The following is a 10253-nucleotide window of genomic DNA, read 5'->3' on the forward strand; positions in this document are numbered from 1 at the left end:
ATAAAATTGATAAAACAAATAAATTTTAACAATGATATTGCCCATTTTGATGTGTGAAATAATCACTATCAATTACAGTATTTATCTATTTGATAAATATTAGAGATGATTTAATATGCTAAAGTCTTCCACACTTATTTTGCCTATTAGTGGGTGTTCTGTGCAGCATCAAACACAAAAGTTTTGAAGTTTAGTACTTTTATATTTGTATTTTAGTGGATTAGTGTAGAGGAGGTCATCAAGAAGGCTTGACCCTCAATTGACCCACAAGCAGGACTTGGGTGATCAGGGCTCCCAAACCCTTCCTCTGTCCTTGGAATGTATGCTGTGCCCACCTCCCTATGTGAAGTCATTGCCAAGGAAAGGTTTGAGAGCAATGTGTTGTTGAGACTATCTGGATGGTATATATGACTGAACACAGTTACAGTCTCTATATAAACTCTTGGGGGGTGTTGAATGCAGAAATCTACTCTTCTTGCAACCACCCAAGACAAGCTTCATATATAAGTTCCCTTGCTTATCTAACCTGCCACCTACCAATCTAGAACATTCTGGCTCTTTCTTCCATCACCCCTTGCCCTCCATGCTCAGAGGCCTGTTTCAGATTTTACCTGGGAAGATCCTGGGTTTGCACACTAGCAATTTGTACTTTAGTATTTAGTATATTAGCATTTTTCTTCTTTAATTTTTTGAAAGAAGTAAAGGAAGCCTTCTGGGCCTAAAATTTTCTTTCTTAAAAATTGTTTAACCACAAATTATTTTATTAAATATATATACAGTGTTCTGGTTATTCATTTCTCATTGAGTGACCTTTGTAAGCTTGTTAATTCTCTAGGTATTTCTCCAACTAAACTGTCAAATTTATTATCATAAAGTTTTTCATAATCTTCTCTTATCATCTCATCCCTTATATTAGTAATTTCTCTGAATCTCACTCTCCTAATCAATAAGTCTTTCTAGAATCTAACTGATCTTCTGAAAGAAATTACATTTGACTGATTTGATTTTCTTTATTATTTAATGTTTTTAATTTCATTAATTTATTACCTTATCTTTATTTTTAATGTGTTTTGATCATTTTGTGTTTAATTTGCTCTGCTTTTGACATACAATCTTATATTAGTTTTTTAAGGGGATATAGCTGTTTTTATTATTTAACAGTATATAAATATGGACAGCAACCAGCTTCTCGTACAGCCTAATGAACTGCAAGTTAGTGTAAATAAAACAAGGTGTAGCACAACCTCAGAATTTAAATAGGTTAAGTCATAAGAATTCAAAAGTAGTAAGAAAAAAATGCTAATATCAGAGGTAGAAAATTCTCAGCAACTCCCAGGTCATACTTTGGGATACGTTCACACTGTAGAGTTAGAAATATTTTTCATATTAATATGGATAAATGCTTATATAGAGCTTTATAAGTTACAAAGTGTATTTATATGTCTTGTGTCATTTTAATTTTGACCATTGTTTAAATTAAATAGGTCAGTAATCACTCATTTTATAGTTTAATGAAAAAAGGACATAAGTGATTAAATGATTAAGTATTTTGCTAAATAATGGCTATTAAGTTACAGGAACAGACAGCTATTGACCTCAGTCCTAATTCTAAGTTTATTGCCTTATGCTACCTCCTTAAGAAATGGATGAGAGGCCCTTTAAAATCTTTTGTCCATATTTATGACAACAGGAGTAAACAAAGACGATCTAGCGTGCTTTTCAACAATTAAGTCAAAAGCGAAAGGAGTGATTAATTCTGTTAAAAAATATATAACAACAACAAACCCAGTTATGCAAAGTACTTGTTATATTCTGATGGAATACAATTCCACTTCATATAGATAGTAGGTTAAGAGATCACTCTCCCTGTCTGTGATATCTAATACTATTCTAGCAATTTATTCTATTTAGAGTTGAGGAATTGAAGCATAGTTTAATTTACTCAAAATACAGAAACAAGCCATGAATCTTTATATGACCACCATGTTAAAGAACATTTCTGATTGAAAATTTGATTGAATCAGTCATCTTCATTTTCTCTTTTAGCAGGTATATTTGGAATAATAGGTACTTAGACCCCTCAACCAATTGCACTGTTGGATAAAGAACTGTGGATATCCTGTGGGCTTTGGAGCTTAAACAGTGATCTTTTCTCTGACGCTTAAAATATAGACCTCTGCTTTCCTTCAGCAACACTAGTATATATTTATCTTGAGAGTTCTGGCCATAACTGCTGCTGATTTGTGGGGTTGGTCCCAAGTATGAGTGCCTGCAAGGCCTGGGCACATATGTTGTGGGAATGATGGTGTGTAGGACTGGCCCCCTGAAGCAAGAGCTTTTCAAGGGCATTGGTGGTGGCCAAGGCCACCCACCTGGTGGGGCAGGGTTACCTCCCAAATAGGAAGCCACTTTGGAGGGACACCAGTGCCAGTTTGGACAGCCTACTGGTCAATTTGTTCTTTTTATCTAAATTCTTAGTGTGGAAATTTAGGTAATTAATTTGCAACTTTTCTTATATGTATTCTAAAATAGTTCATTATGGCTACAAATTTCCCACAAAACATTTCTTTACTCTGCTTTCACAATTTTTTATAGGTTCTCATGGTATTTTTTATTTGGTCCATAATGGATTTTAATTTCCCTATTTGTTGCTGCTTTTGTTGTTATTCAGGAATATGTTATTTAATTTCCAAACATTTGGACATTTTCAAAAGATCTTCTATTATTATTTTCTAGTTTAATTCCATTGTAATCAGAAAAGATTCTGTTTATAGGTTTAATTCTTTTGAATTTATTGAGGACTTTTTTTTATGATTGATACTATTGTTTATGTCTTTTATACCTTACTGATTTCCTATCTACTTGTATCAGTGCTCAAATATCAATGCTCAAATAAAACTATAGATTTGTATATTTCTTTATTACATTTTTCATTCAATTAAATTTTGTTTCATGTATTTATAAGTGCTATTATAAGGTGCATAAACATTAAGATTGTTATCATTTTGATGAATCAATTCCATTACCAATGAGAAATATTTCTCCTCATTCTTGGTAATATTTTTTGCTATGAAATTATACTTGATATGTAAATAAGTACTCCATCTTGTTTTTAATTAGTGTTAGCATGTTATATCTTACACTTGTATCTAATTATAATGTTATATTTAGAGTAGATTTTTCTTTAGTATATTTCTGATATTTAATTGGAGTGTCTAAACCATATTGATTTAATGTTGCTATCAATATACTTGAGTTTAGATGTATTATACTGCTATTTATTTCTATTAATTTCATTTTCTCTCCTTTTCTTCTCTTTTGCCACCTCTTGTATTAGTTGTATGTATTTTAGTAATTCTATTTGACCTTCTTAGTTGATTTATTCACCACAACCCTTTTCTTTAACGTTGATTTATAGTTTATGGTGTACATATATAACCAGTTTCTCCTCCTGCCATTTGCTATATTATTGTCATGTACTTTAATAAACTTTAAATTGCATCATTATTGTTTTTGCTTTAAACAATATCTTTAAAGAGATTTCAAAATTATAATAAAACATGGCTTATTTACCCACCTATTTAGCTTTTTTAGGGGGACTGGTGCTCATAATTCCTTTGATTAGATATAGATTTCCATATGACATTGTTTTCATTCTGTCTGAAAGAATTGCTTTAAAATTTCCATGGTACAGTTATGCTGGTAACAATTATTTTAGCTTTATTATATCTGGAAAAGTTTTTATTTTGCTTTTGAAAATATAACTATAAAATATATTTTTGCTAAGTTGACTTTTTTTTGTTGTTGTTAATACTTCAAAGATGCTGCTTCAGTGTCTCCTGGCTCTTATTTTTTCTAGTTGAACTCTGTTGTCATTCTAATATTTGTTCTGCTGCTTGTAAAATCTCTTTAATTCCCTCTAGCTGATTCTAAAATATTTTCTTTTCCTCTGCTTTTAAGGAATTCAATATCATGTGACTTTTCTGTAATTTTCTTCTTCAAGGATGAGCTTTGGATTCTTTGAACTTCTTGAATCTGTGTGTTTGTAGTGTTAATCAAATTTGGGAAAAGTTTTATTCATTATTACTTTAAATATTTTATCTGACCCACTTTCCTCTTCTCCACTTCAGTGACTCTTATTACACATATATTAGGCTTCTTGAGATTGTTCAAAATTTCACTGACACCCCCTTCTTCTTTCTAATGTCTTATTTTCTCAATGTGTTTTGTTTTGGTTAGTTTTACTGCTGTGTTTTCATGCTCACTCACCTTTTTTCTTGCAGTTTCTAATCTGCCATTCATATGATCAAGTGAATTTTTCATGTCAGAAACTGTGATTTTAATATATAGAAATTCAATCTGAGCCTCATTTAAAATTTATTCTATGTCTCACTTAATATGCTTACTTTTTTCCTCTACACCCCTGAAGATATGGAAAAGAGTTATAACTGCTTTAATGTCCTTATGTACTAATTATAAAATCTGTGGCATTCCTGTGCCATTTTATAAAGATTTATTTATCTCATTAGGGATCATATTTTCCCGCTTCTTTTCAGGCTTGGTAATATTTGATAAGGTGCCAGGTATTGTGAATTTATCTTTTTGAGTCTTATTTTCATATTCCTATAAAATTATTAAGCTTTGTTTTGTGATGCAGTTACTTAGAAACAACTTAATTTTGTTCCCAAGGTTTTTTTTTTTTTAAACTTTATAGGCTACTTTAATCTAGGGCTAACTTTGTCCTACTACTGGGGGATTTCCCTTCTAATTATTATACAACCCAATGTCCAGTGGGTTATTTCCTTTAGCTGGTGGGAACATGAAATCATTCCAGTGCTATGTGATCCCTGGGAATTGTTTTATCTGCTCCTTTAGGGTAGGTCTTTTCCAGACCTTGGGTAGTTTCCTCACATGAATGTGATCAATGCTCAGGTTCAACATTAAGAGGAACATTGGCAAGTATCAAAAGCCCCAACTCTTTCTATATTGTTTCCTCTTCTTCTTTAATCTGCCCTATGAGCTCTGACTACTTTGATCTATTGGGATTTCCAGATCTGTCTTCTCAACTTAGGGAGACTGCCAGACTTCATTTTCACCTTCTTGCACTACACTCTAGAAGCTCTCTCCAGTCAGTAGTCAGGCACAATCATATGGCCACCTCATTCATTTCCTCTTTTTCAGTGTTCACTATCACTTATTGCTTGATGTTCACTCTCTGAAATCCATTATTTCATATATTTTGATTTTTTTTGTTTTTATAATTGTTAGGGGCAGGAGAAAATTAAGTTCTGTTATCTCATGTTGGTCACAAGCAGCTGTTTTTAACTGCAGTTTTGATTTCTCCTGCAACATATTTTTTCATAGTTATGTCCATTAACATATCTTTCTTTAGTAATGGGGAAGGCAATTTTTGCTTACTTCCTTTTAGTGTGGACAGAGTGATTTTAGAGCCAAAATATATAATAGTTGCCTCAGTTCTATTTTTCCTTTTGCCCTGGGGACAGGAAATCGTTTCTTTATTCATTTGAGTAATATATCCATTGCCCCAAATACCCAGATCCTCTGATTCAATAAGCCCTAATAACTTAGAACAACAGGAACCAGTGTGTTTACCTGTTTCATTCTGATTTCCTTCTTTATTTTAACACTTATAGATTTCCTTATCTTTGTTTGAAGTTTATCAATTAAAAAAATGAAATTGTCTTTTTTTAATCCAGTATTATATGGGACTGTAGCTGTGGGGGGAAGGAGAATACAAATTAAAACTGACTATTATATTTGAAAATGTTTCATAGGAGTCAAGATGGCGGAGGAGTAAGAGGACATGGAGTTCATCTCACAAACGTGTCAAGAATACATATATAAATGGAAAAATTCTCACAGAGCACCAGCTGAACACTAGCAGAGGAAATTAGACAAATGTTAGGACAAGAGAGATCCCCCATGACCAGTTAAGATGAAAGAAAGAAGAAAGGAAAAGGAAGAGGAAAGGAAGCAGGACAGGACCTGTGCCCCTGCGGGTGGGGGAGCTGAAGTAGAGGAGAGGTTCCTGCATTCAGGGAAGCCTCACCAGTGGGGAGATCAGTTGAGACAGAAGGGGAGCTTTGGGGGCTATCAGAGGAGAATGCAGCAACAAGTCTGTGGCAGGCAGGACAGTGTGAGACCTACACAGATGGTCCATGCCACTGCCCTGCGTTTCCCAGCCTGAGATGTGTGTCCATTGTGAATGGGGGCTGGGTATTGGGATGCAGGGTTTGGAGAGCAGACCCAGGGAGAGGACTGCTGTTGGCTGCAGGGAGACAGTCTGAAGGGTCAGAAGTGAGGAAATCTAAAACTGGCAATGCTTGTGGACAAAATCCAGACCATCATAGAAGTGAAGCACCATAGTTGAGTGATACACGAGGGTTCAGGGAGCCATTGCAGCTTCTTTCCTCATGCACTGGCCCCTGTCTCCTGGACACTAGGAAGGGCTGCCACCAGGGCCAGCTCTCTCGTGCCCATGGCTCCCAGCTATCCCACATGCCCCATCCCGACTGGGGCTCCCGTGACTCCACTGTCACCATCTCTGCCCACTCCTCACCAGGGTGGAATAATGTGTTTCAGGGCAGCCTCAGGAGCAGATCCTTGTGGGTGACCCACATGCAGACATGGGACTGAAACCATAGCTGAGTCCAAGGGGTCATGCAACTAAGGAAGAAAAGCTGAAATCTCTCCTCTCAGCTGCACAAACCATGAATTGACACCCCCATGACAAGGTTTGTACTCAGTGCCTACAGAACATCTGAATGGACAGCAAGTTCTCCTGCAGGCAAGATGGGCCTCACTTTAGTGGCTGTAGAATTTCTTGGCACATACACATGGGGGTTGGGCTAGGCCAGAGTCTGGGCTGCCCCCATAGGGCCCATGGCCATCCACATCCATTATTACTACAACTCTGGGATCTGATATAAGTGGATCTATGCTGGAGGTCTGGTGAAAACAATGCCTGAGAGACACCAGGGCCAATTGCCAGCATACCCCCAGTTAAGGTGGGGCCAAGAGCAGTGTCAACAACAGAGTAATCTGAGAGCTAGCACAATGGGTGAAACTTGACACAACCAAGCACATGCACAGGTGAACAACTCCAGAGGAGGAATACTCAGTGGCCTCCCCCGCAGTGAGAGTTCTCCAATCCCACCTACCTCACACCACAGAGCGGAAACATAGCTAAGAAATAGATCTGTAGGTCACTACTCCAACAACTAGGGAGCAGACCCCACCTCTGGACAGCAGTGACAACTACAGAGCAAAGGGGAGGCACGGCTCAATATCTAGTGCAGTCTCTGGTCACCACAATATCAGTTACACCTCCTATAAAGGAGATAATGGCCAGCATATACAGAGGAAAGTGGTGGCAGACATCTATATTAAAAAAACTCTTGCACCAAAAAAAATTAAACCCGCACAGGTACACAGGGACATTTCCATATAAAATGGCCCTCCAAGACAGCCTGAGGGTCTGTCATTGGGCGAAAGAACCCCCAGAGCATTTAGACTTGAAGTCTAACAGTGCTTGGGTGCAGAAGATCCACAGGGCTGGGGGAAGCAGAGACTCCACTTTTGGAAGGTGAACACAAGTTCTCATGCACACTGGGACCAAGAACTAAGCAGTACCTCCATAGGAACCTGGGATACACCTGCCTAGGGGTCTTGGAGGGTCTCTTGGGGAGGCAAGGTCGACTATAGCTCTCTGTGAGGACAAGGACATGGGTAGTGGAAGCCCCAGGGAATATTGATCAGAGTGAGCTCTCCTGGAGTTCCAAATTTTGGCTTTAAGACTGGCCCAACCCATCACACTGCAGGGTCCAGTGCTGGAAAGCATCAGGTCAAGCAACCACAAAGATAGGAACACAGCCCCACCCAACAGAAGACAGGCTGCCTAATGTTGTACTGAGCTCACACCAAACTCTAAATACACCCTTTGACATGTCCCTGCCTGTCAGAGGGACAAGATGCAGCTCCACCCACCAGAGGGCAGGCACCAGTCCCTCCCAACAGAAAGCCTGCACAAACCCTTAGACCAACCTCACCACCAGGGGGAAGACAAAAGAAGCTATAGGAACTATGATCCTGCAGTCTGTGAACAGGGACCACAAACACAGAAAGTTAGACAGAATGAGATGACAGAGAAATATGTTGCAAACAAAGGATCAAGATAAAAACCTGTAAGAACAACTAAATGAAAAGGAGATAGGCAATCTACATAAAAAATAATTCAGAGTAATGGTAGTAAAGATGATCCAAGATCTCAGAAAAAGAATAGTGGCACAGATCAAGAAGATAAAATAAATGTTTAACAAGGAGCTAGAAGATTTAAAGAACAAACAGATGAACAATACAATGACTGAAGTGAAAAATACGCTAGAAGGAAACAATAGCAGAATAACTGTGTCAGAAGAACAAATAAGTGAACTGGAAGACACAGGGGTGGAAATCACTGCCACAGAACAGAAAAAAGAAAGAAAAGAAATGAGAACAGTTCTAGAGAAATCTGGTACAACATTAAATACACCAACATTTGCATTATAGGGGTCCCAGAAGAAGAAGAGAAAGAGAAAGGGACTGAGAAAATATTTGAAGATATTATAGTTGAAAACTTGCCTAACATGAGAAAGGAAACACTCACTCAAGTCCAGGAAATGCAGAGAAACCCATAAAGGATGAACCAAAGGAGGAACGCACTGAGACATATATTAATCAAGCTGACAAAAATTAAAGACAAACAAACATTACTTAAAGCAACAAGGAGAAAGCAATAAATAACATACAAGGGAATCCCCATTAAGTTATCAGCTGATTTTTTAGCAGAAACGCATGCCAGAAGGGAGTGGCATGATATATTTAAAGTGATGAAAGGGAAAAACCTACAAGCAAGAATATTCTACTCAACAAGGCACTCAGTCAGATTTGACACAGAAATCAAAAGCTTTACAGACAAGGGAAAAGTTAAAGAATTCAGCACCACCAAACCACCTTTACAACAAATGCTAAAGAAACTTCTATAGGCAGGAAAAGACCTGCAACTTAAAACAACTTTGTACATACATAGACTGTTATATCAAATACTCTTGGGAACAGCAAACCTAAAAACTACAACAGATGGGCTTCCCTGGTGGTGCAGTGGTTGAGGGTCTGCCTGCTGATGCAGGGGATGTGGGTTCATGCCCCATTCCGGGAAGATCCCGCATGCTGCGGAGTGACTGGGCCCATGAACCATGGCCGCTGAGCCTGCGCGTCTGGAGCCTGTGCTCTGCCACGGGAGAGGCCACAACAGTGAGAGGCCTGCATACAGCAAAAAAACAAACAAACAAAAACAAACAAAAAAACTACAACAGATACACACACAAAAAAGAAAAAGCAACCCAAACGCAGCATTAAAGATTGTCATCAAACCACAAGAGAACAAAAGAGGAAGGGAAGAAAAAAGAGCTACAAAAACAAACCCAAAACAATTAAGAAAATGGCAATAAGAACATACGTATCAATAAGTACCTTAAATGTAAATGGATTAAATGCTCCAACCAAAAGGCATAGACAGGCTGAATGCATACAAAGACAAGACCCATATATATGCTGTCTACAAGAGACACACTTCAAATCTAGGGATACCTACAGACTGAAAGTGAAGGTATGGAAAAAGTTATTCCATGCAAAATAAATCAAAAGAAAGCTGGAGTAGCGATTCTAATATCAGACAAAATAGACTTTAAAACAAAGGCTGTTTAAAAAGACAATGAAGGACACTACATAAAGATTAAGGGATCAATCCAAGAAGAAAATATAACAATTGTAAATATTTATGCAGCCAACATAGGGACACCTCAATATATAAGGCAAAGGCCAAAGTAATCTACAAACTCAATTCAATCCCTTCCAAATTGCCAATAACATTTTTCACAGAATTAGAACAAAAAGTGTTACAATTTCTATGGAAACACAAAAGACTCTGAATGTTGAAAAAGAAAAGTGGAGCTGGATGAATCAGGCTCCCTGACTTCAGAATATACTACAAAGCTACAGTAATCAAAACAATATGGTACCGGCACAAAAATAGAAATATAGATCAATGGAACAGGGTAGAAAGGCCAGATATAAAACCATACACCTATGGCCACCTAATCTATGACAAAGGAGGCAAAAATACACAATGGACAAATGATAGGCTCTTCAGTAAGTTGTTCTGGGAAACCTGGGCAGCTACATGTAAAAGAATA

This window comes from Delphinapterus leucas, chromosome 13 (genome assembly GCF_059928025.1).
Source record: "Delphinapterus leucas isolate spDelLeu-1000000601 "Yukka" chromosome 13, BTC_Dleu_Yukka2, whole genome shotgun sequence".
NCBI classification, from domain to species: domain Eukaryota; kingdom Metazoa; phylum Chordata; class Mammalia; order Artiodactyla; family Monodontidae; genus Delphinapterus; species Delphinapterus leucas.